Genomic DNA, 23,298 nt, shown 5'->3' with positions numbered 1-23,298 from the left:
GTACCGTCTCCGAGTGGTTCCTGCTACCCCCATCATCCACGTCGGCTGCCCTGAGGCCATACCCCTCCCGTTGGGGGTTATACTATCACGCTGCACAATCCTACCACCGGCCTCAGCGGTCTGCCCTGCAGCAGCAGCTCCCTGGCTGCACTCAACGGGTGGCGTAGTCGTCCAACATCTACCGCTAAAACAGCGCCACTTAGTCTGACTCCCTGGGCACGGACCGGATCACCGCCACGAGACTACAACCCTCAACAGATCCGGCTCCGGGTAAGCTCCCGCGTGCGCAATGCAGCGCGACACAGGCCCAGGGGCGCGTCATTACCATGACGACCCGATGTCGTCATGACAACATCCGGGTCACCAGAGAGCAGGAAACGAAAAAAAAAACGAAGCAAAAAACAATGCTTTATCACCATACCGCCAAACAAAAAGTGGAATAACACGCGATCAAAAAGACGCATATAAATAAAAATTATACCGCTGAAAACTTAATCTCGTCCCGCAAAAAACAAGCCGCCATACAGCTCCATCAGCTCCATCAGCCAAAAAATAAAAAAGTTATAGCTCTCAGAATAAAGCTATGCTAAAAAATATTTTTTTCTATAAAATAGCCTTTATTGTGTATAAGCGCCAAAACATAGAAAAATGATACAAATGTGGTACAGCTGTAAACGTACTGACCCGAAGAATAAAGCTACCTCATCAATTTTACCATACGCGGAACAGAATAAAAAAAAAAAAAAACAATTCCTGAATTGTTGGTTTTTGTTTATTCTGCCTCCCAAAAATCGGAATAGAAAGCGATCAAAAAATGTCACGTGCCTGAAAATGGCACCAATAACAACGTCAAGTCATCCCGCAAAAAACGAGCCGTCACATGACTGTCTGTCAAAATCTGGAAAAATTATAGCTCTCAAAATATGGCGATGCAAAAACTAGATTTTACAAAAAATGCGTCTTTTAGTGTGTGACAGCTGTCAGTCATAAAAACCCCATATGATTCTGGCATTGCTGTAATCACACCGACCCGAAGAATAAAGTCGTCTAATCACTTATACCGCACAAGGAACGGCGTCAAAAATAAACTCTTGGGTTAGGATTGGGCTAGGGTTAGGGCTGGGTTTGGGGCTAGGGTTGTGCTGGGGCTAGGGTTGTGCTGGGGCTAGGGTTGTGCTAGGGCTAGGGTTGTGCTGGGGCTAGGGTTGTGCTAGGGCTAGGGTTGTGCTAGGGCTAGGGTTGTGCTAGGGTTAGGGCTGGGGTTGGGATTTTTTTCAAAAGTAAGAAAAAAAGATGACGATATGGCGACTAGTGTTGAGAGCAAGTGCTCGCTACTTGAGTTTGCATTGGGTGCTCTGGTATGCATTGAGTATCGTGGGTATTTGAGTGACATGCTCGAGTCTCTGCCCCATATGCTTCGCGGCCAAAAAACTTTACGGGGATTGCCTGCCATGCACGAGCGATCCCCGCATGGTTTTTTTTGGGTGTCTAATAACCGTGAAACATGCGGAGCAGGGACTCGAGCATGTCACTCGAGCACACGCTGTACATGGTGCATACCTGAGTACCCGATGCAAACTCAAGTAGCGAGCACTTGCGCTCAAGAATAATGACAACTTATTCAATATGATGACCTAATGTAAACAAATTCTGTGCCGTACCTCTGGGTTCAAAATGTTCACTATACACCTTAATAAAATCCTTGAGGGCTATAGTTTCCAAAATGGGGACACTTGTGGGGGAGCTCCACTGTTTAGGCACATCACGGGCTCTCCAAACGCGACATGGTGTCTGCTAACAAATTGAATGGAAAATCGGCTCAAATTGTTAGCGGACGCCATGTTGCGTTTGGAGAGCCCCTGTGTGCCCAAACATTGGAGCTCCCCCACAAGTGACCCCATTTTGGAAACTAGACCCCCCAAGGCACCTATCTAGATGCATAGTGAGCACTTGGAACCCCCAGGTGCTTCACAAATTGATTCGTAAAAATGAAAAAGTGAAAAAAAAACACTTTTTCATTTTTATGAATCAATTTGTGAAGCACCTGGGGTTCCAAGTGCTCACTATGAATCTAGATAGGTGTCTTGGGGGTCTAGTTTCCAAAATGGGGTCACTTGTGGGGGAGCTCCAATGTTTGGGCACACAGGGACTCTCCAAATGCAACATGATATCCGCTAACAAATTGTCGGCTCAATTTGTTAGCGGATATCATGTTGCATTTGGAGAGTCCCTGTGTGCCCAAACATTAGAGCTCCCCAACAAGTGACCCCATTTTGGAAACTAGACCCCCCAAGGCACCTATCTAGATGCATAGTGAGCACTTGGAACCCCAGGTGTTTCACAAATTGATTCATAAAAATGAAAAAGTGTTTTTTTTTTCACTTTTTCATTTTTACGAATCAATTTGTGAAGCACCTGGGGGTTCCAAGTGCTCACTATGCATCTAGAAAGGTGCCTTGGGGGGTCTAGTTTCCAAAATGGGGTCACTTGTGGAGGAGCTCCAAAGTTTGGGCACAGAGGGGCTCTCCAAACGCAATGTGGTGTCCGCTAACAATTTGAGCCGATTTTCCATTCAATTTGTTAGCGGATACCATGTTGCATTTAGAGAGTCCCTGTGTGCCCAAACATTGGAGCTCCCCCACAAGTGACCCAATTTTGGAAACTAGACCCCCCAAGGCACCTATCTAGATGCATAGTGAGCACTTGGAACCCCTAGGTGCTTCACAAATTGATTCGTAAAAATGAAAAAGTGTTTTTTTTTTCACTTTTTCATTTTTACGAATCAATTTGTGAAGCACCTGGGGGTTACAAGTGCTCACTATGCATCTAGAAAGGTGCCTTGGGGGGTCTAGTTTCCAAAATGGGGTCACTTGTGGGGGAGCTCCAAAGTTTGGGCACAGAGGGGCTCTCCAAACGCAATGTGGTGTCCGCTAACAATTTGAGCCGATTTTCCATTCAATTTGTTAGCGGATACCATGTTGTATTTAGAGAGTCCCTGTGTGTCCAAACATTGGAGCTCCCCCACAAGTGACCCCATTTTGGAAACTAGACCCCCCAAGGCACCTATCTAGATGCATAGTGAGCACTTGGAACCCCTAAGTGCTTCACAAATTGATTCGTAAAAATGAAAAAGTGTTTTTTTTTTCACTTTTTCATTTTTACGAATCAATTTGTGAAGCACCTGGGGGTTCCAAGTGCTCACTATGCATCTATAAAGGTGCCTTGGGGGGTCTAGTTTCCAAAATGGGGTCACTTGTGGGGGAGCTCCAAAGTTTGGGCACACAGGGGCTCTCCAAACACAACATGGCGTCCGCTAATTATTCAAGCAAATTTTACAATCAAAAAGTCAAATGGCGCTCTTTCCCTTCCGAGCCCTGCCGTGCGCCCAAACAGTGTTTTTTCCCCAAATATTGGGTATCTGCGTGCCCAGGGGAAATTGCACAACAAATTTTGGGGTCCATTTTTTCTTGTTACCCCTGTGAAAATAAAAAAAATTGGGTCTAAAGTAACATTTTTGTGAAAAAAGTTAAATGTTCATTTTTTGCTTCCACATTCAAAAAATTCCTGTGAAGCACCTGAAGGGTTAATAAAGTTCTTGAATGTGGTTTTGAGCACCTTGAGGGGTGCAGTTTTTAGAATGGTGTCACTTTTGGGTATTTTCTGTCAAAAAGACCTCTCCAAGTGACTTCAAATGTGATGTGGTCCCTAAAAAAATGGTTTTGTAAATTTTGTTGGAAAAATGAGAAATCGCTGGTCAACTTTTAACCCTTATAGCTCCCTAACAAAAAAAAATTTTGGTTCCAAAATTGTGCTGATGTAAAGTAGACATGTGGGAAATGTTATTTATTAACTCTTTTGTGTGACATATCGCTCTGATTTCAGGGCTTAAAAATTCAAATTTTGAAAATTGCAAAATTTTCAAAATTTTCGCCAAATTTCTGTTTTTTTCACAAATAAACGCAAGTGATATCGAAGAAATTTTTCCACAATCATGAAGTACAATATGTCACGAAAAAACAATCTCAAAATCAGGGGGATCCGTTGAAGCGTTCCAGAGTAATTACCTCATAAAGTGACAGTGGTCAGAATTGTAAAAATTGGCCCGGTCATTAACGTGCAAACCACCCGCGGGGGTTAAAGTAGTTTTTATTGTGTAAAAGCGGCAAAATCTAAAAAAATGATAAAAAATGTGGCATCACTGTAATAAAACTGACCTGAATAAAGATGCCTCATCACTTTTACCACCCAATAAATAGCATAAAAAAACAATTCCTGAATTGCTGTTTTTTGTTTATTTTGCCTCCCAAAAATTAGAATAGAAAGCGATCAAAAAGTATTATGTGCCCGAAAATGGTACCAATAAAAACGTCACCTTGTCCCACAAAAAACAAGCCCTTACATGACTGTCGGCAGAAATATAGATAAACTTTAGCTCTCAAAATATGGTGATGCAAAAACTTTTTTGGGCAGAAAAAGTATTTTTTAGTATGTGATAGTAGCCAAACATAAAAAACCTAATATAAATCTGGTATCGCTGTAATCGCACCGACCCGAAGAATAACGTTGTGTAATCACTTATACCGCACGAGGAACGGCATAAAAATAAAAAAACAATTCTTCATCTGCTTTTAATTTGTTCATTTTGCCTCCCAAAGATTGCAGTAAGGCCCGGCTCATATTTATCCTGCGCTCTGCGCTGAACGCTTACATCGGGGTTTCCGTGTAAATCTCTGAAATACCTGATTCGGATGGAACCCCAGGTGGAAGATTTCCTATAATGAGGCAGATGGAGGCAGTGTGGACATTGTCTGGCCTGTGATCCAGTGGTGTCCTTCTTTTTAAGCGTGCATAAAAGTCCCGTCGGCCACAGTTTTGTGCAAGTCTGAAAAAAAGGGTACCACTGAACAGAGGCCAGATGGAGTACAGAGTAACTCTGCTGCCTCATTATAGTGAATGGATCCCTTGGGGTTTCATCTGAATTACATAATTCGGAGATTTAAATGGAAACCCCAAAATCAGTGCTCAGCGTAGAGCACCGGATAAATGCGATCCCAAACGTTATGTCAAATGTTCTCAATAAAAGCTTCAACCCAATCCACAAAGAATGCAAGTCCCGCTTCCACATTCCTGGTAGTACAAAGGCTCTGGAAAAGCAAAATGGCTTCCCGAAAAGAAATCCACGAAATTCTGCTCTCCCAAATCCAAATGCTCCCCTCCCTTCTGAGCCCCATAGTGTGCCTAAACCACAATTAGCATCCACACGTTTGGCATTTCTGTAGCGATGAGAGCAAACTTAATTTACAGATGTGTGTCTCCAGAAGCATGAGCTGGGCACAATGTGCAGGAACTACAATGGCAGATTTGCAATTTTCACTCATCATCATCATCCACTGCTGCTTGTTTCTGGAAAACACCCATGGAGTCAAAATAATCACTACACCTGTAGATAAATTCCCACATAGGTGTAATTTCCAAATTGGGGTCACTTGTGGGGGGATTCTGCTGTTCTGGAACTTAGGGTCTCTGTATATGGGGTCTGCAAACTATTCTAGGAAAATCTGCACTTCAGGAGGCAAATAGCGGTCTGTCCCTCCCTCTCGCCGTGTGGCTAAGCAGTACTGTACATATGGAGTAATTTTATATTCAGCAGAAAATATGGGACAAATTTTGGTGCCATTTTTACCATTGCCCAATGTGAAAATGTAAAATCTGGGGCTAAAACAACATTTTGGTGGTAAAAATTAAATTATACTTTCTTCACCACCCAATGGCATAAAATTCTGCGAGGCACTTGTGTCAGCATGTTCACTGCACCCCTAGATGAATTAATTTTAGGAGTGTAGCTTGTAAAATGGGGTCACTTATGAGGGGGTTCTGCTGTTTTTGCACCTCAGGGGCTATGCCAATGTGACATGCCACCCTCAAACCAGTCCAGCAAAATCTGAATTCCAATATGTGATTCTTCCCTTCTGAGCTTTGCACTGCACCTCAAAAGTAGTTTTTGACCACATGTGGGGTATTGGCGTACAAGGAGACATTGTGTAACAAATTGTACCATTCATTTTTTCCTATCCATATTAATATCATATATCATATTTATATATGTGTATATATATATATATATATATATATATATATATATGATATATATCATGTTTATATTATATCATATCAATATTTCCTATCCTTTTGAAGATTAAAAACTCGGGGCCAAAGCAACATTTTAGTGGAAAAAATGGTAATTTTCCATTTACTCAGCCTAACATTACACAATTCTGTGACTTGCCTGAGCATTAAAAATGCTCATTACACCCCTAGATGAATTCCTCAAGAGGTGTTGTTTGTAAAATGGAGTCACTAGTGGGGGTTTCTGCTGTTTTGCCATGTCAGGGGCTCTTCAAATGTGACATGTCGTCTGCTATCTATTCCAGCCAAAATTGCGCTCCTGAATTCAATTGGCCCTCTTTCCCTTTTCAGCCCTGCTGTGCGCAACAGTAATTTTTCACCACAATAAGGAGTATTGGTGTACACAAGGGGAATTTTCAAATTTGCAAAATCATATCAACCAAAATTTACCACTAATCTGAAGTACATGTCACAAAATCACTGGGATATGTTGAAGGGTTCTAGAGTTATTACTACATAAAGTGACACTGGCCAGAATTGAAAAAATTGGCCTGGTCAGGAAGGTGAAAACAGGTTTGGGGGTGAAGGGGTTAAGATTACCAATGCACCAGCAGGATGCAGCAGACCCCCATGATAAAGGCGGGGGCAGCCCAGGTGCAAAATACTGATGCAACAGACAGTCACCAACCTATCAATTCATGGAGAGGGTGGCTGTGTAGTATTAAACACACAGATATGTGTCATGCAGTGTTTGGCTTTACAGCCTATTAATGACGCCCATACTTTTAGATCAGGCGGGCTGTCCAGAACTATATGAGTCACAAGGACAGATGCCCCAATTCACCCAACCAACACTAAAGGGCCCGGCTGCATCCTGCATAAAAATGGAAAAAAGTGCAATAAAAATGTATAAGATAAATACATTAAATGAGGTATTGGTCAATATTTTGGCCAAAATAGGTAAGCTCGCAACCCACGTCAATGGTTCTCATGTTTGCAAGTCCTGACACTAAAATTAAAAATGGCTAACATAGAACAACATTTCAAAAAACATCACAGAAAAAAAGATGCAGGCTTACCAACACCAGGTCAGATTAACAATGCACCAGCAGGATGCAGCAGCCCCCCCCCCCCCCTATTTTGGCCAAAATATCGACCTCAGGCTGTTGGTAAAGCTGCATCTTTTTTTCTGTGATGTTTTTTGAAAATGTTGTTCTATGTTAGTGAAATGATTAAGGCCTTTACTGGCAGGCAAGCAGTGGAGGCTTCGATGCTGTGATGGAGCAATGTCCTGCAGAAAAATCATGGTTTTCTCGAAAGATGCCGACTTCTTCCTACACCACTCCTTGAAGAAAGTGTCTTCTAAAAACTGGCAGTAGGTTTGGGAGTTGATTTTGAGTCCTATATTCAACCCGAAAAGGTCCAACTAGTTAATCTTTAATAATAGCAACCCACAGCAGTGCCCATCCCCTCCTTACTGCCATCTTAGTGGAAGTGAACGTCTGTGCCTGTTACTGATCCAGGCTTGGGCCCATCCATATTGTCCGTCAACAGTCATTCTGATCTCCTCAGTCCATAAAACCTTTTAATAATCTGTCTTCCGATATTTCTGAGCCCAGTCTTGACGTTTCACCTTCTGTGTCTTGATCAGTGGTGGTTGGGTTTCAGCTTTCCTCACCTTCTCCATGTCTCTGAGCACTGAACACCTTCTGAGCCCTATAGGGAGGTTGCAGTTCTGGAATATGACAGCACTGGAGGATAATGGCTTCCTGGTCGCCTCACATTTGATTTTGTAACAAAACTCTTGATGGTTCTGTGATTGCTCCAATATCTTAGCAATTTCAGAAGTGTTGCCTCCCTCTGTAAGACATATAACTTTTAACTTTTTAGAGTCAGTTAAATTTCCTTTTTGGCTCATTTTAGCTGAGGAAAACAAGCTGCCTAATAATTCTGCACACCTTGATCCTCAGGCTGCACCCGCCCTCATTACACAAATACAAATCACTTGATCTGCTTTATCCAATAAGCATTCACATTTATACAGCGCAGAGTTGAAAAATCTGCATAGAAATGATGATATGGTCAAAATGCCTAATCATTTTGCACACATTGTACTAGTTATACTGAATCTTTTCCTGCAAATATGTTTATCAACCTGCTCGAGTTCTGATCCATAACATGCTGCTGTAAGGGGGTAGAAAGTGAAAGATGAAGTTAGCCAATGTTCCACAGCACTCGCAACCAAATGCCAACATCTACTGGTTGAACCAAACAAACGGGAACTGAAAGATGGGAAGAGTATTCCCGGAGGGAAGAGCTTGGAGGGGATACCAGTTTAGGTGACAGCTGTGGCGCAGTTGCTAAATATAAAAGGCCGGAATGGTGAAGAGAGAACTCAGTTGACACCAGAACGTGAGAAGGAGAAGATGCGTGTGCAGAGTAAAGAGCTTCTGGTCATCTCCGTAGTGGAGTTACCTGAGAATGACTGGATACCAGAGCAGGCAAGACGTCATTGGTCAAGCACTGAAGTCCAGACTTTGCTGGTCAAGACCCAATGTCCAGACTTTGCCAGTCAAGAGTAGACCCAAAGTCCAGACTTCATCAATCAAGATCCAACGTCCATACTCCACCGGTCAAGCATCGAAGTTAAGTCGCTAATCTTTGGACTTGACAGAATGTCTGTCATGCTGAGGAGTAGTCCAGTGTTAATTGGGCCATTACTTCCAGTGAAGATGTACGGTACAGGGTGTGGGCCAGGGTAGCACTTTAGGAAACGAAGGTGGCCAGTGCGAGGAACACACTGGGTGCCAAGTGACTCACATATTGGGGACTTGCGGCCTAGTGGGAAGTACTGGGGACACCCCTTTATGGTCAGTGTAACTGTAATACCCAAGAGTTGCATTACCAAGAAACTCCTGTGTAAATTATTGATAAGGTGTAAGTATTTATATGTATATAATTGTCTGTTACACCGTTTGTAAGGAAACAGTTAAGTCTCCTCACCAAGGCAGGTTGCTTGGAGGATAGTTTGGTGGGAGGAGTTTTGTACATAAAACTTATAACAAGAATAACTCTAGCTGGAGTAGAGAGAGTCACCTAGAAAGTGTTTTATTGAGTGTTAGCAGGAAGTAGACAGAGCAAGTGAATCGTTTGGGATCCTGAAGCTCTGTGTGTGCAGTGTGCTGGGAGCTGTGCTGAACTTTGAGGAAAGGTGTAACTTTGCCTGTGACTCCTGCCAGAGAGGAAGAATTACTTTGGGGGGACGACTACAGTTGGATGCAAAGTTGGATTCCCCCCAAGGCATCTGCTGTGACATGAATGGTCTTCTGCTAGCCTGTCAGGCTAAAACTGCGCTTCTGTAACAAGCCCAGGATCCACTCCTCGGTCTCCCAGCTAAGCGGCCGATAAGACGATCAGGCAGCCTCTTCAGTGATCAGTTAATGACCAGTAAGTCCTGAGCTCAGTCCCCACCACAGGGATCCCAGGGGAAGTGCGCAGGCAGACTTTGGAGAGAGTTTGGCGCAAAAAACATAGATTCTCAGTTAGAGACATTGTTTGCTAATAGGACTGTGTGAACCTTAGCTAGATACTCCCCTCAGTGGATGAGCTTGTGACTCGCCCCCTGGGCCGTGTGTGTGGGGGAATACCCAGAGCCGGGTCTCCGTGTGATGCTGGGGGTTGTTATCTCCGTGGCGGCGACCCGGTCCGTGCCCAGGGCGGTCAAACCAAATGGCAGTCTATAAGCTGAATGTCCGACTACGCCACCCATGGATTGCGGTCAGAGTGAACCGCCGCTGCAGCAGACCGCTGAGGCTGGTGTTGTGGGTGCAGCAGAGGATAGTATAACTCCCCACGGGAGGAGTATAGCCTCAGGGCAGCAAATGTGGAAGTTGGGGGTGATGGTGCGCGGGAGCAGCAGAAACGACACAGAGTCCTGTAATGCAGTCCAGGATATTTACTCACAGTTCTTTATCCACGTTACTACAGCTGGTCATAACGTCCCACGTCGCACTGTGCTCACCAGGTGAGGGGCTCGGCCTACTCCCAGATAACTTTGGAGCGTTTCACAGGACCCCCTTTGTGTGTCCTTTCTCTGGCCTGTCATACCCCGCCAGTGACCTTGCTTCTGTCCGGCTGCCTCGGGCCTTCTCTGGTGAACCTTGGTGCCAGTTTCCCTGACCCTATATGGTGCCTTCCTAGCAGGTGTAGCTAGGGGCTGCGCCACGTGCAATGTCACAGCCTCCGGTTTTCTAGCAGAGGGTAGTTCCCCGCCTCCACTAGTTTCGGGGACCGGTCCCCCCTTTGGCCTGACCCTTCTACGCAGGTAGATTCGGGCGTGCGGTGGCGACTCGCCGGTCCACACCCCTGGGGTCCCTTCGTTCCTTGTTCCTGGAGCCTCCTCCGCTCCTCTTCCTTCCTTCTCCTTCCTCCAGGCTCCGGCCGCTTTCTCAGGCCTGCCTGAGGAGCAGAGCTCGGTCTGAGCCTCTGCTCCCTGTCTTCTCCTCTTACTGACTGAACTTCTTCACTCTCCCTTTCAGTGCTGGCTGGGCCTCACAGGCTAGGCCCGCCTCCGGAGCAGAGCTCCACAGAGGCCCTGCTCTGTCACTTCTTCTCCCAGACTGAACACTGTTCTAAGATGGTGCCCACCTTTTATACCTCCCTCTAGGTGCACCCAGGAACTGCCCTCTCCCTCCTATGCACTACAGGGTTCCCCCTTCCTCAGTGTTCCCTCCCCCCACTCCAGCCAGGGACAGGGACTGTCGTGCTCTACTTGGAGCATATCGGTCGCCCTGCCCCCCGGAAATGTGGTGTAATGCATGCAGGTGTCGGGGTCCTGATCCACACTCCATCCTTACCTGGAAGTGAGATATCGCACATCTGGATGAGATGCAATACCTCTGTAGCAACCGAGCCCTCAGGGTGCTACACTTGTGTATAGATAGCATAACAGAATTGTAATCTTAGAGAATTGTTAAGTTTGTGAATCTCTGTGCTGCACCGCTGCAGGGGCCGCCTCTTGCACCCATTTGATTACATCCTTGCTCTGGGTAACTCTCAGTTACCGCATTAGGTGGAGCCACAGGTCAGGTAAATTATAGTTGATCGTATAGTACATCCTAGACCTGTCAGTTGTGCTGCGCAGGGGTCCTAGCTGTCCTGGGCTGGGTGTGTGTGAAATTTATCTGTGTTTCTTTCTTGCGCTGCCGGGGTAACCCAGTTTCCATTCTTAGTAAAAAGTGGTTCCCTAACAAATTGTCTGGTAGTATCCTTTGTCCTCAGCCCGCTGAATTCTGAGAGAGACCTCCCTGGTACACGGTATACAAAGGAACCCACAAGACGTCTACTGCTGTGGTGAGTGATGCCCTTATTCTACCATGCACACACAGGTGTACTGCCATTGCAAGCGTGCCCAGAATGCAGGAAGAACATTCGGCCAGGAGTAGTTACTCATAGCAACTATGGGGAGAACATCTGCGACTCACACGTTAATGAAGGTTAGTGAGGCTGGGACATGGACGCCGACCAGGGATTGCGATCCTGAAAGGGTGGAAAGCAGTTTCCACAGCGTTTAGTATTGGACACTGGAGGGAGTTGCTGTCATGTGCTCCTCTTATGTTCCCAGTTCTCTGTCTTGGCTGCCATATGCTGTCTGTGATTTGGGACTGTCTTGTCATCTGCATGTGTTTTCCAATGTACCATCTTTTGGTTGTTACCATCCATGGCTGTGCTGAAGTAAAAGTTAACCTCTTCATCGTTAACCTGACTCTTGACTACTCTCTGACTCTCATGTCCTCCCTTTGCACCTACATCATGCGGAATGCCATTGTAGCGTCGGCGTCTCTGCCTCCTGCCGGGCAGAGACGCCGATCCCCTCACCGCCGCGGTCCCGGTCCAGCGTCCTCCGGCTCCCCTCCTGCGTCTGCCCGGGGTGCGCGCACCACGCGCAGTTCCCCGGGCACTGTACTTAGGGCGCGCGCGCTCCCTCCCTCTTAAAGGGGCCGCGCGCGCAGTCCTAAAGAGTCCCCGGCTAATGGCCGGAGGACTGCTCTTATATAGGGCACCTCCTCCAAAATGGAGGTGCCTGTGCAAGATTGTTGTTTGTGTGCTAACACTCTCCTCAGTCCTCAGGTTCCAGTGCCCGCCAGCCTGTCTATCAGCTGTGCCCGCCTGCCTGTCCATCAGCTGTGCCCGCCTGCCTGTCTATCAGCCGTGCCCGCTTGCCTGTCTATCAGCTGTGCCCGCCTGCCTGTCCATCAGCTGTGCCCGCCTGCCTGTTCATCAGCTGTGCCCGCCTGCCTGTCTATCAGCCGTGCCTGCCTGCCTGTCTATCAGCTGTGCTGCCTGCCTATCGGCCGTGCCCGCCTGCTTGTCTACCCGCATCACCTGCCTGTCTACCAGCCGTGCTCATCTGCTGTGCCTGTCAGCCTCGGCCATCAGTCCCGTGGGAGTCGCCTGCTCTCACACAAGGTCGGTCCCAGAGTGGCACCTGGTTCACCTTCCCGGTCCCTTCTTGGTTCACGGAGTCGACTAAGCCGCCGTGTGACCAGGGTTGGTCCGGGTAGGCACTTAGTTATGCCCCTCTGGTCCCTCCTTGTATCACAGCACAGAGGTTCCACCCCCGGATCCGTAACAGCCATCAACATCACAACTCCCAAAAGGAACAGTAAAAGCAACAGCCTTTAACCCCCGTACATTCATGGCCATGTGCCTTCCTTATTTGTCCTCCGAAGCACCAGGCGGCGGGCACGGCCACCACCGACCATGCGCAAAGTGACTGAGAGAATCTGACACATGCCTGGCGAACTGGAGGGTGGGAACAAATAACCAAGTAGAATAGCGGACACAATTCCAAGTGACAGTTTACCAGTTAATACAAATAGTTGGCAAAATTATTAAGTTTAATAAATATAAATTTAAAAATGTGAATATATATATAAGAAATAATGAATTTTGTCATTACCCCAAGGAAGTGCGATGGATATGCAAATATATATTAAAAAAAACAAAAAGTGCAACCATGCATAGATATATAAAGAGTAAATATCAGGACCAGTTATACTAACCAAAAGAATACAGGTTATATACGATCATCAGTATCAATATAGATATATGCAGCTTTAAATTATGGAAACTGGTCAGTAAGGTGCAAGTGCATCAATATCAGGAGCCCACATGGTGGCTCTGTTAATATGACACAATATAGAAAGTGTGGCGCCCCTGAGGGTTCGACCGCCGCAGGAATACTGCACTTCTTCAATGGAGTGTGGTGTTCCTCCTCTGAGGTAAGGCCAGTGTGATGGTAGTGATCTAGCCATTTGCATCCAACACCACATTCCACCAGAGGGAGCTAGTATGCACTAGGTGCTGCTCCCCTGGTTACACTTCAAATTTCATATTTAATAGAATGCCATCTTTGATCTTGGTCCTTCTAGTTCGTCTTCTTCTGGTTCTTCGCTAACCTTCACTAGTCTGTCGGCTGTCACTGTGCTGTCAAAATACTGTGTGTAATGTGACTTCCCTCCGGGAGCGCAGATCCTGTGTGGGCCTGCACCGGCATGGGACACAGCCCTCGTACCCTGATATTGGGACGAGTGGTAGGTTGCAGACAAGGAATGTCTCAACCCGGCCGAGGACCAGGATCAAGAAGGCCCGGGAGCTTTAGAGTGTGGCTCCCTAGCAAATGGGGAGGATGCAGACGGAGCGGAGCACGCAACCTGTCCTCGCCTACCTGATCTATTCAGAGGGATTCCGGCTGCGAGAGGGGTACCGGCCCCCGACACCCGACCTCGTACTCTACATCCAGGACGGGAAAGCCCGGTTAGGCCCTGAGGATCCCACCGGGCGTTGGATGGAGAGGAATTGCCACCCGACCCCTACACCTGAGAGGAGCTCAGAGGGAGACCCGGCCTATCTACACACGCACAGACGGGAAAGGGTGAAGTCTGTAGTGCAGGAACACTCTGGTGTAGGGTCGCTACCGAACACTGGACTTCCTCGGAGGTAGTCGGACCCCCGTCCCTGGTGGCCGCAGGACTCCGCGAGGAGCAGGGAGTCGCCTTCCCGCTAACATCTCTGAGTGAGTAAAGCTTTGGAAGTTCACCCCTATGGCCTCCGGACTGTTCATTACGCGCCATACCACGCGACACGGTGCCCGTACTCCCCGCACTACTACCCCCCCTTCATCCTGTCTTGCCTGCCCTGAGGCCTTGCTCCGCCTGTGGGGAGCAGTGAGAACTTTAGCCGCCATGACACCAGGCCTCAGCGGACTGTAGCGGCGCTGGTGGCCCTTCACCAGACACCACAGGTGGCATAGTCGTTAATCAGCCACTCAACCCGGAATAGCCCACACCATCTCTTTCTAATGTGACGGCCCTGAGCCCGGGCCACGGCTGCATCCCATCTCTTCAACGCAGGGCCCAACACCGAGTGCCCCATCACCCAGGATAAAACACGGGCTTTCTGAGTAGAGGCGTCACAACCTGGCGTAGTCGGCAGGATATCGTGCCCGCAGTAACGGAGAAGAGTGCCCATTGCTATCGGGTACTGTGTGCCTTACACTTTGAACTGTTGTTTTTAACTTAAAATGTCGCCCGCCCAAGAAGAACAGACGCCATAACACTGTAAAAAGACTGTCTTTGAACGCCTCCCATCGTGGGCTGGGCTCCCGCTTGGCGCCAAAAATGTGGACTGCCCCTTCCATCAAAGACTGTCCGCGGGGTAATGCCCGTCAAATCGGATGGGCTGAACGGAGGCGGGCCTGTCAGCAGTCCGCCCAGGAACCGCCCCGAAAGAGGAGGAAGAAGAAAAGCAACAAGGTGCGGCCATAGCAGTCGGAGCTTGGCAGTCAACGGAGGCAGACATGGATGCCTCTGGGGAACAAGACCATGCGTCTGCTGAACCCGTTTCAGGCCCTTCACCCGGCAGAGAGCAAGGCGGCAGAATATTGACCCAGGGAGATATTGAATTTCTCCATCGAGAAGCTCCGGAACTCATAAGGAGGCAGAAAGAGGCCCAGGAGGTGGCGACGGCAGCGTGGAAAGAGGAGATGCTGCTGCGTTACCGAGACCGCCGCCAAGGAGTAGAGGTTCCAGGACCAGTCGACTCGGTGACAGAGGTCGAGGGTGACCTCGCGGCGGGTGAGTGTGCAACCCCTGCCCCGGCTGCAGAGCCAACAGAGACTATTCTGGACCTCATGGCGAAGTACTTAGTTCCCCACGCGGTCACCTGGGAGCAAGCATTGGCTCCTGAGCTGCAATCGTCAGCCATCGGTGGGGACCTGCGATGCTTCCCAAACTCGGATACGGAGGTGCCTGAAGCTGCGGAGGAGGCTACCGGCTCCAACCCGGACTGGTCCGCATCAATCGAGGACTCGCAGCAACCCATCCTCACCCCGCTACCTGCACCAGCAGTAACCTGGCCCGAGGCCGAGGAGTGGGCCTGGGAAAACCAGGGGGGCGACCTAATGGGCTTCCCTCGGGAGACCCGATCTGAAGCGCGAAGGAGGAGTCAGTGGTGCAGCGACCAGATCTTTCAGCTCGCAAGGGAGCAACGTTGGCGGGAGCATCGCTGCGAGCGCCTCGAGGTCAGGACCAAAGCTGCAAAGACTCGGGCGCGTCAGGAGGAGGCCACCCGTCCCAGCCTCCAGTACGAAGGCCAAGTCGTCCGCTTCCATCATGAGGCAGGGTGGGGGTTCATCCGGTGTCCCCTGTTCCAGGACGATGTGTTCGTCAGCCGGCGGGACGTCGAGCCGCGCCTCAAGAAGGGACACCCCGGTCGGAACCTCTTCCCGGGTGACACAGTGACTTTCACTCGCCACCAGGGGGAGCGTGGGTGGTATGCCCTGGACGTCCACAAAGTGTCTGGGAGCGACGCCACCCCGTCCCCAGCCTCAGGTGACCGGCTAGCCGCCGTCGGGAGGAATGAGCCTTTTCCTAGACGAGAACCCGAAGTCTAAAGCGGCCCCCGGCTGCTGCTGTTGTTGTTAAAGTTTAGTTGAATGCTGCTATTTTTGTGTTTTTCCCTGTTTTTAGAGACTTTGGTCCCTGCGGACTATGGCAGGCTGCGGACTGTGTGTGTATATAGTTATGCATCTATTTAGGTGCTTCCTATTGGTTTTATGCGAAACCGTGCCTCTTCTTCTACCTCAGACCTCAGAAGCAAAACCTGTCTGGAGTGGCTTTTGTGGAGGTCCAACTCCGGATCTTCATGCCCTGCCGCCACCCCAGGGCCCACGTAGAGGGTTTAGGGCAGGTCCTTCTTGCTACTGAACTGACCGTCGCTACTTCTAACCAGTCTGCTGCCATTGTCAAGTCTCTTGTCCTAATTTATGCTTTATACTTTTATAATTTTATACTTTTGCACTTTTATACTTTTATACCTTGTTATGCAACGTTTAAGAAATGTGCCTCCCATAAAGGGATGATAGTTCTGTTATTATAAAAAGAAAATTTCCTGGGTGTTACTTCCTTTGCAGCCCGCGGACGTGCTGTGTTTTACCAGGGGGGAATGTGGCGCCCCTGAGGGTTCGACCGCCACAGGAGTGCTGCACTTCTTCAATGGAGTGTGGTGTTCCTCCTCTGAGGTAAGGCCAGTGTGATGGTAGTGATCTAGCCTTTTGCATCCAACACCACATTCCACCAGAGGGAGCTAGTATGCACTAGGTGCTGCTCCCCTGGTTACAGGGAGACTGGGGAACACAAAGTGGTAGGAACCAGTTAGTGGGTGTGGGTGGAGGAACAACTAGTAGGTTACACTTCAAATTTCATATTTAATAGAATGCCATCTTTGATCTTGGTCCTTCTGGTTCGTCTTCTTCTGGTTCTTCGCTAGCCTTCGCTAGTCTGGCGGCTGTCACTGTGCTTTCAAAATACTGTGTGTAATGTGACTTCCCTCCGGGTGCGCAGATCCTGTGTGGGCCTACACCGGCATGGGACACAGCCCTCGTACCCTGATATTGGGACGAGTGGTAGGTTGCAGACAAGGAATGTCTCAACCCGGCCGAGGACCAGGATCAAGAAGGCCCGGGAGCTTTAGAGTGTGGCTCCCTAGCAAATGGGTCCCGGGGAGAATGCAGACGGAGCGGAGCACGCCACCTGTCCTCGCCTATCTGATCTATTCAGAGGGATTCCGGCTGCGAGAGGGGTACCGGCCCCCGACACCCGACCTCGTACTCTACGTCCAGGACAGGAAAGCCCGGTTAGGCCCTGAGGATCCCACCAGGCGTCGGATGGAGAGGAATTGCCACCCGACCCCTACACCTGAGAGGAGCTCAGAGGGAGACCCGGCCTATCTACACACGCACAGACGGGAAAGGGTGAAGTCTGTAGTGCTGGAACACTCTGGTGTAGGGTCGCTACCGAACACTGGACTTCCTCGGAGGTAGTCGGACCCCCGTCCCTGGTGGCCGCAGGACTCCGCGAGGAGCAGGGAGTCGCCTTCCCGCTAACATCTCTGAGTGAGTAAAGCTTTGGAAGTTTACCCCTATGGCCTCCGGACTGTTCATTACGCGCCATACCACGCGACACGGTGCCCGTACTCCCCGCACTACTACCCCCCCTTCATCCTGTCTTGCCTGCCCTGAGGCCTTGTTCCGCCTGTGGGGAGCAGTGAGAACTTCAGCCACTCAACCCAGAATAGCCCACACCATCTCTTTCTAATGTGACGGCCCTGAGCACGGGTCGGGCCCGGGCCACGGCTGCATCCCATCTCTTCAACGCAGGGCCCGACACCGAGTCCCCCATCACCCAGGGTAAAACACGGGCTTTCTGAGTAGAGGTGTCACAAAAGCAATGATGGCTATATGGTGTGTCGTAAACTATGCCAGAGATGATGTTGTGTATATAATATATATTATATACTATATATAGGGACTATACCTGAAGGAAGTGAATAGTGTCCTGTCACAGGGAAGTTTCCACCCCAACACGCGATCCAGCATCTACCCCTGATGAAGGCAAATGCCGGAAAGCGCGTCGGGGTGGACGCTTCCTTGTGACAGGGCACCATTCACTTCCTTCAGGTATAGTCCCTATATATAATATATGTTATATACACAACATCTCTGGCATAGTTTAAAATCTTGACTAATAAAAATTGTATTTTTTAACTATACCTACCATGGACTCCTTCCATTGGTTCCTTTCCGTCTGTTTTTCTGTATCTTTACCAATGAGTCTCTAAATAGCCTGAGGTACACATAAGGTGGTGGTAGGGTATTTTTCCTGGACTTATCTATTTGATATACAATGCTTATACCACCTGTATGTGTAATATTCTCTCTTTATGAGTTTTTGTTATGTTTGGTATCTGCAAACTCATAATGACCTAGAGAATCATAATGGCAGTTCAGTTTTAGAATTTAGTGAACATGGTAAAAAAAAACAACTATTGTGCACTTTTTTTGCAATTTCACCACACTTGGAATTTGTTTCCCGTTTTCCAGTACACTATACGGTAAAACCAATGGTGTCATTCAAAATTACAAAGTGCCCACGATGCAGAAATGCTCTGGATTTTTCCTGAGCGTTTCTGCATCTCCCTGACAGAAAAAAGGCATGCGGATTTTCCATGCGTTTTTCCTGCCAGGGACAAGTGGAAGTGAAGCGTTTTGATCATGCGATTTCGCATGCGGGTTGTCAAGCGCTTTCCAAGCAATTTTAGCATCACTTGGAAAGTGCTTGACAACTTGGTCACACTATATAAATCCATGCAACCGGCATGGATTTTATAAAGTGTGACCAAGTTAGTTAAAAAAAAAAAAAAAAAACGGTAAAAAAAACCCCAAAAAAACATATACTCACCTTCCGATGGCCCCCGGTCTCCTTATCCGATGTGTCTGGTCTTCCCGGTGTCTCGCGGTTGTGTAAAAGGACCTTCCATGACGTCATTTAGTCATGAGACAGGTCATGCCACCGCCGACGTCAGCGGTCGCGTGACGCGCCACATGACTAAATGACGTCATGGAAGGTCCTTTTAGACCATCGCGAGCTGCCAGGGAGGGGAGCCAGGACGCATCGCTATGGAGACCGGGGGCCATCAGAAGGTAAGTATAATGTATATTTTTTATTTAAATTCTTTTTTTTACAGGTACTATGGTACCCGGGTCTGGAGGAGAGCCTCCTCTTCTCCAGACCCGGGTACTATCCGCACATTGAATTGACCAGCCCAGGGGGATGGGGATTACTCGGTACCCGGGCCTTTGCCTTTAGGGATGTCGTGGTGGTCGGCTCCCGGGCCCGTACCCTGGGGTCTCTCTTAAAAAGGGTGGATAATTTTTTAAGTTTATAAAAGTTTGTGACGCCACCTGTGGCTTCTGGTGACAATCACCAGCGCTGCGCAGTCCACTGAGGCCGATAATAAGGCAGCTGGATGGTATCGCTCCCCACAGGTGGAGCTAGGCCTCAGAGCAGCGTATGCAGGGGGAATGCAGGACAGGCGAGACCCAGCCGGGTCAGAGCAAGAACAGGGACAGACACGATAGCCACTTCAGTACCCTTTACTGATGGAAATTCAGGCACGTCCCGGAGCACTGTAGGGTGAAGGGTGCATGTCAGGATCCTCCCCAATGAGCGGGTTTAGGGCCTCCTGTTTCTTGCCTCTGCGTAGTAAGTTTCTGACCTGCCTGGAGCTAGGCTTAACTTTGTCTCTGTCCTGCGCTGGCTGACCTTGTGGTAGGGCCTTTTCTTGGAGTACACGCTCCTCAGCTTGCGGGGCCTATGTGTCTCCGGGTTCTATTACGTATCAGCACTTTAGCGATCCTGGGACTTGTAGTTCTCCAGGGATTCCGGTTATGCCTTACTGAGTCATAGAGATCCCCGTAAGCTTCGGACCCGGTGTCTGGTAAATTCTTCGGGGTGAGCTAGTTAAGCTCCTCTGCCCCCTATGTACTAACTCTCCACTCGCCCTCAGCCTACTCGGGCCCTCACTAGGCTACTCACACTAACGGCAGCTTGCCGCGCTTCACCGATCTTATGGCGCCGACACACCTAAAGCTCACTTCTCTGAGCTACACTGAGTCTTGATCTGGATAAGCTCCACTGCAGGATAGCAATTGCAGGAGCTGGAACAGGCTTTTGTCCTCTGAGGTAACTCTTCTCAGACTGCACTGGACTCACTGCTAAACCAGACTCAACTAGACTAACTGCTGCCTGGCTCCACCTTCCCTATTTATTTCCCTAACGGGCTCCCTCTGCTGGTCTGAGGTGGAAGGTGGAGATGTGTGAATGGTTATGGGGGCCTCTTGTGGAGGAATCCATCAATGCACTCTTCCACGATCTGTGATACCAAGCGCAGCTGGGCATCACATTCCCCCCTAGTTAAGCTCAGCAGTTCCAGGCTGAAGTACATTTTATCACACAACAGGAAACATGAACAATGCATTAACAATCTTCCCTTTATGGGAGGCACCAATCTTAAACGTTGCATAACAATAACAAATACGAAGTGTCCTCAGAACTCAAGTCTCTTGTGGTGAGGTTCCCATACAGGATGTCCATCTCACTGGGTAGAGTACTTGGTGGCTTTTGAGGGACCTGTAGGCCCTGGGGTGGCTGCAGGGCATGAAGATCCCGAGTTGGACCTCCAACAGAGCCACTCCCGACAGGTTTTCCTTCTGAGGTCACCTAAAAGGGGCACTCCAGGGAGCGCAATTATATACAAAAGCAGTTTTTGGGCTGCACACAGTCCTCAGCCACGAATTTCTTAGGTAAATAATAAAGAAATTAATGAGGTAAAGTGTCCATGTCACTTAGATTGGTCATTAACAAGGCAAAACACAAAGTAATATACATATGCATGAAAATACACAACAATACAGTATAATCATACACAATACCCCAGGGGTAACTATCTTACTGTGTGTACCTGACAGGGGGTTTACCTCTTGTACTACGTGCTGATCTGCGTAGTGCGGTGGTCTGTGGGGTATCAGAGTCTGCATTGTCAGTTACCCTACCAGTTCTACGTGTGACTAAGTTGTAAAACTGCCTTAACCTCTCTCTTGGACTGGCAAGTCTACCATAGGTTGGGCCCTCTTGCTCTGCTCCTACCGGGGATCCTTCATCCGGGGATACTTCTTGAGCTGGCTCTTCTGCAGCACTTACAGGTTCAACTTGCTGTGGAGGGTTTTCTGGCTGTTCGTAGAATTGGTGTACTGGGATGATTATTGCTCCTCCTATTTGAGGCTAATCTGCTGGGAAGTCTCCTAGGTCAGTGTGGATCACTGTTTCTTTCGGTTCTTCCAGGATTGTGAGAGGCACTTCATCTTGGGGTTTCAGTAAGTCTGGACACAACTTTAGGTGGTCCCTGGACACTGTTGTAGACGTTTTTCCTCCATCTCGACTGATTATGCATGTCTTCTTATTGTCAAATCTTGATGGTAACACAGTGTAGGATTCTTTCTCCCACTGGTCATCAAGTTTGTGGTTGCGTCTTTTCCTTTTCAATACTGTTTCACCAGGTGTGAAGGGTTCTGCGGGTGCGTTTTTGTTGTAGTGCGCCTCCTGCTTTTCTCTCACCCGAGTGAGACTGTCCTCGACGCAGGCTTGTACTCTTCTGTACTGCTCTTGTCTGGTCGTGTCCCAGTCCTCAGTGGTCATATCAGCTTCAGGCTCAACAACACCAAGCTCCAGGTCCATGGGCAGCTTTCCTGGCCTTGCCCGCTTGAGATATGCCGGAGTGCAATTGGTGGAACTTACTGGTATATGATTGTACAGATCCACTAGGTCTGGTAGTAGGTCTGGCCACTGGTTTCTCTCCTCAAGTGGTATGGTCTTTAGCAGGTCGATGATGATGTTGTTCATCTTTTCGCAGAGACCGTTTGTCTGTGGGTGGTACGGTGTAGTTCTTATCTTCTTACACGCGTATAGATAGCAGAACTCCTTGAACAACTCAGCCTCAAAGGCCGTGCCTTGGTCCGTCAACACCTGCTCAGGATAACCATGGGAACGTCTTTGCTGCTGTCTCTGCCATCAGGTCTTTGACGGGGGCGACCACCAGGAAACGTGAGTAGTGATCCACCATGGTCAGAGCATAGGAGTACCCTGACCTGCTGGGGGACAGCTTGACATGGTCCAGGGCCACGATCTCCAGGGGTCAAGTCGTCTTGATGGGTTGCAGGGGTGCCTTCAGGCTGCTGAAGTCTTTTCTTCTAAGGCTACAGGGTCCACAGTCCCGGCACCACCTCTCAATGGAGCTGCGCATTCCTACCCAGTAGAATCGGCACTTCAGCAGGGTATCTAGCTTTTTCCAGCCAAAGTGCCCCGCCTGATCGTGGTAAGCTTCTAATACCATCTGGATGTCTGTCTTCGGGACCACTATCTGCCATACCATCTCATGGGTTCTTGGATTAACGTACCTCCGGCACAGCTTCTCACGGTAGATAAACAGCCGGCTCCTCTCGCTCCACAGCTGCTTTGCTTGCAGAGACGCTTCCTTCTCCAGGGAGGCACCTTCTTGGGTTATCAGCTCCTTGATGCGGCTGACAACCGGGTCACTGTCCTGGGTCTCTTTCCAGCTGTGGTGAGGCAGGGGGTTTAACGTCTTTTCACGCTGCTTCCTGGAGGCTCGTTGCTCGTGGATCATCCCACTCTGGTGAAAGGCAGGTAGCTCTATCTCTTCCAGGTCATCCACTTCTTCCTCTGTGTCTGACTGGTGAGGCATCCTAGACAGGGCATCGGCGTTGGCATTCTTGCGGCCCGCCCGGTATTTAATTGTAAATTGGTAGTTTGACAGCCGAGCCATCCATCGTTGTTCCAGTGCCCCCAACTTAGCTGTTTCAAGATGGGTCAAGGGGTTGTTATTAGTAAAGGCAGTGAACTTACTGGAGGCTAGATAGTGCTTGAACCTTTCAGTGATGGCCCAGACCAAGGCCAGGAACTCCAACTTAAAGCTACTATAGTTCTCTGGGTTCCTCTCGGTCAGGCGGAGCTTCCTGCTGGCGTATGCGATCACCTTCTCTTGGCCATTCTGCTTCTGACTTAGGACAGTGCCCAGCCCTTTGTTGCTGGTATCTGTATACAGCAGGAACAGTTGGCTGTTGTCAGGGTAGGCTAGGATCTCATCACCTGTCAGGATCTCCTTCATCTCCTGAAACGACTCGGCTTGCTCCTTACCCCAGTGGAATGGGGGATTTCTGCCTTTGGGGGACAGCCCTACCAGGAGGTTTTGCAGAGG

Source organism: Phyllobates terribilis, unplaced genomic scaffold (genome assembly GCF_046119375.1).
Source record: "Phyllobates terribilis strain yellow unplaced genomic scaffold, ASM4611937v1 Scaffold_4__5_contigs__length_816908805, whole genome shotgun sequence".
Taxonomy (NCBI): Eukaryota; Metazoa; Chordata; class Amphibia; order Anura; family Dendrobatidae; genus Phyllobates; species Phyllobates terribilis.
This window is presented reverse-complemented; position numbering follows the sequence as displayed.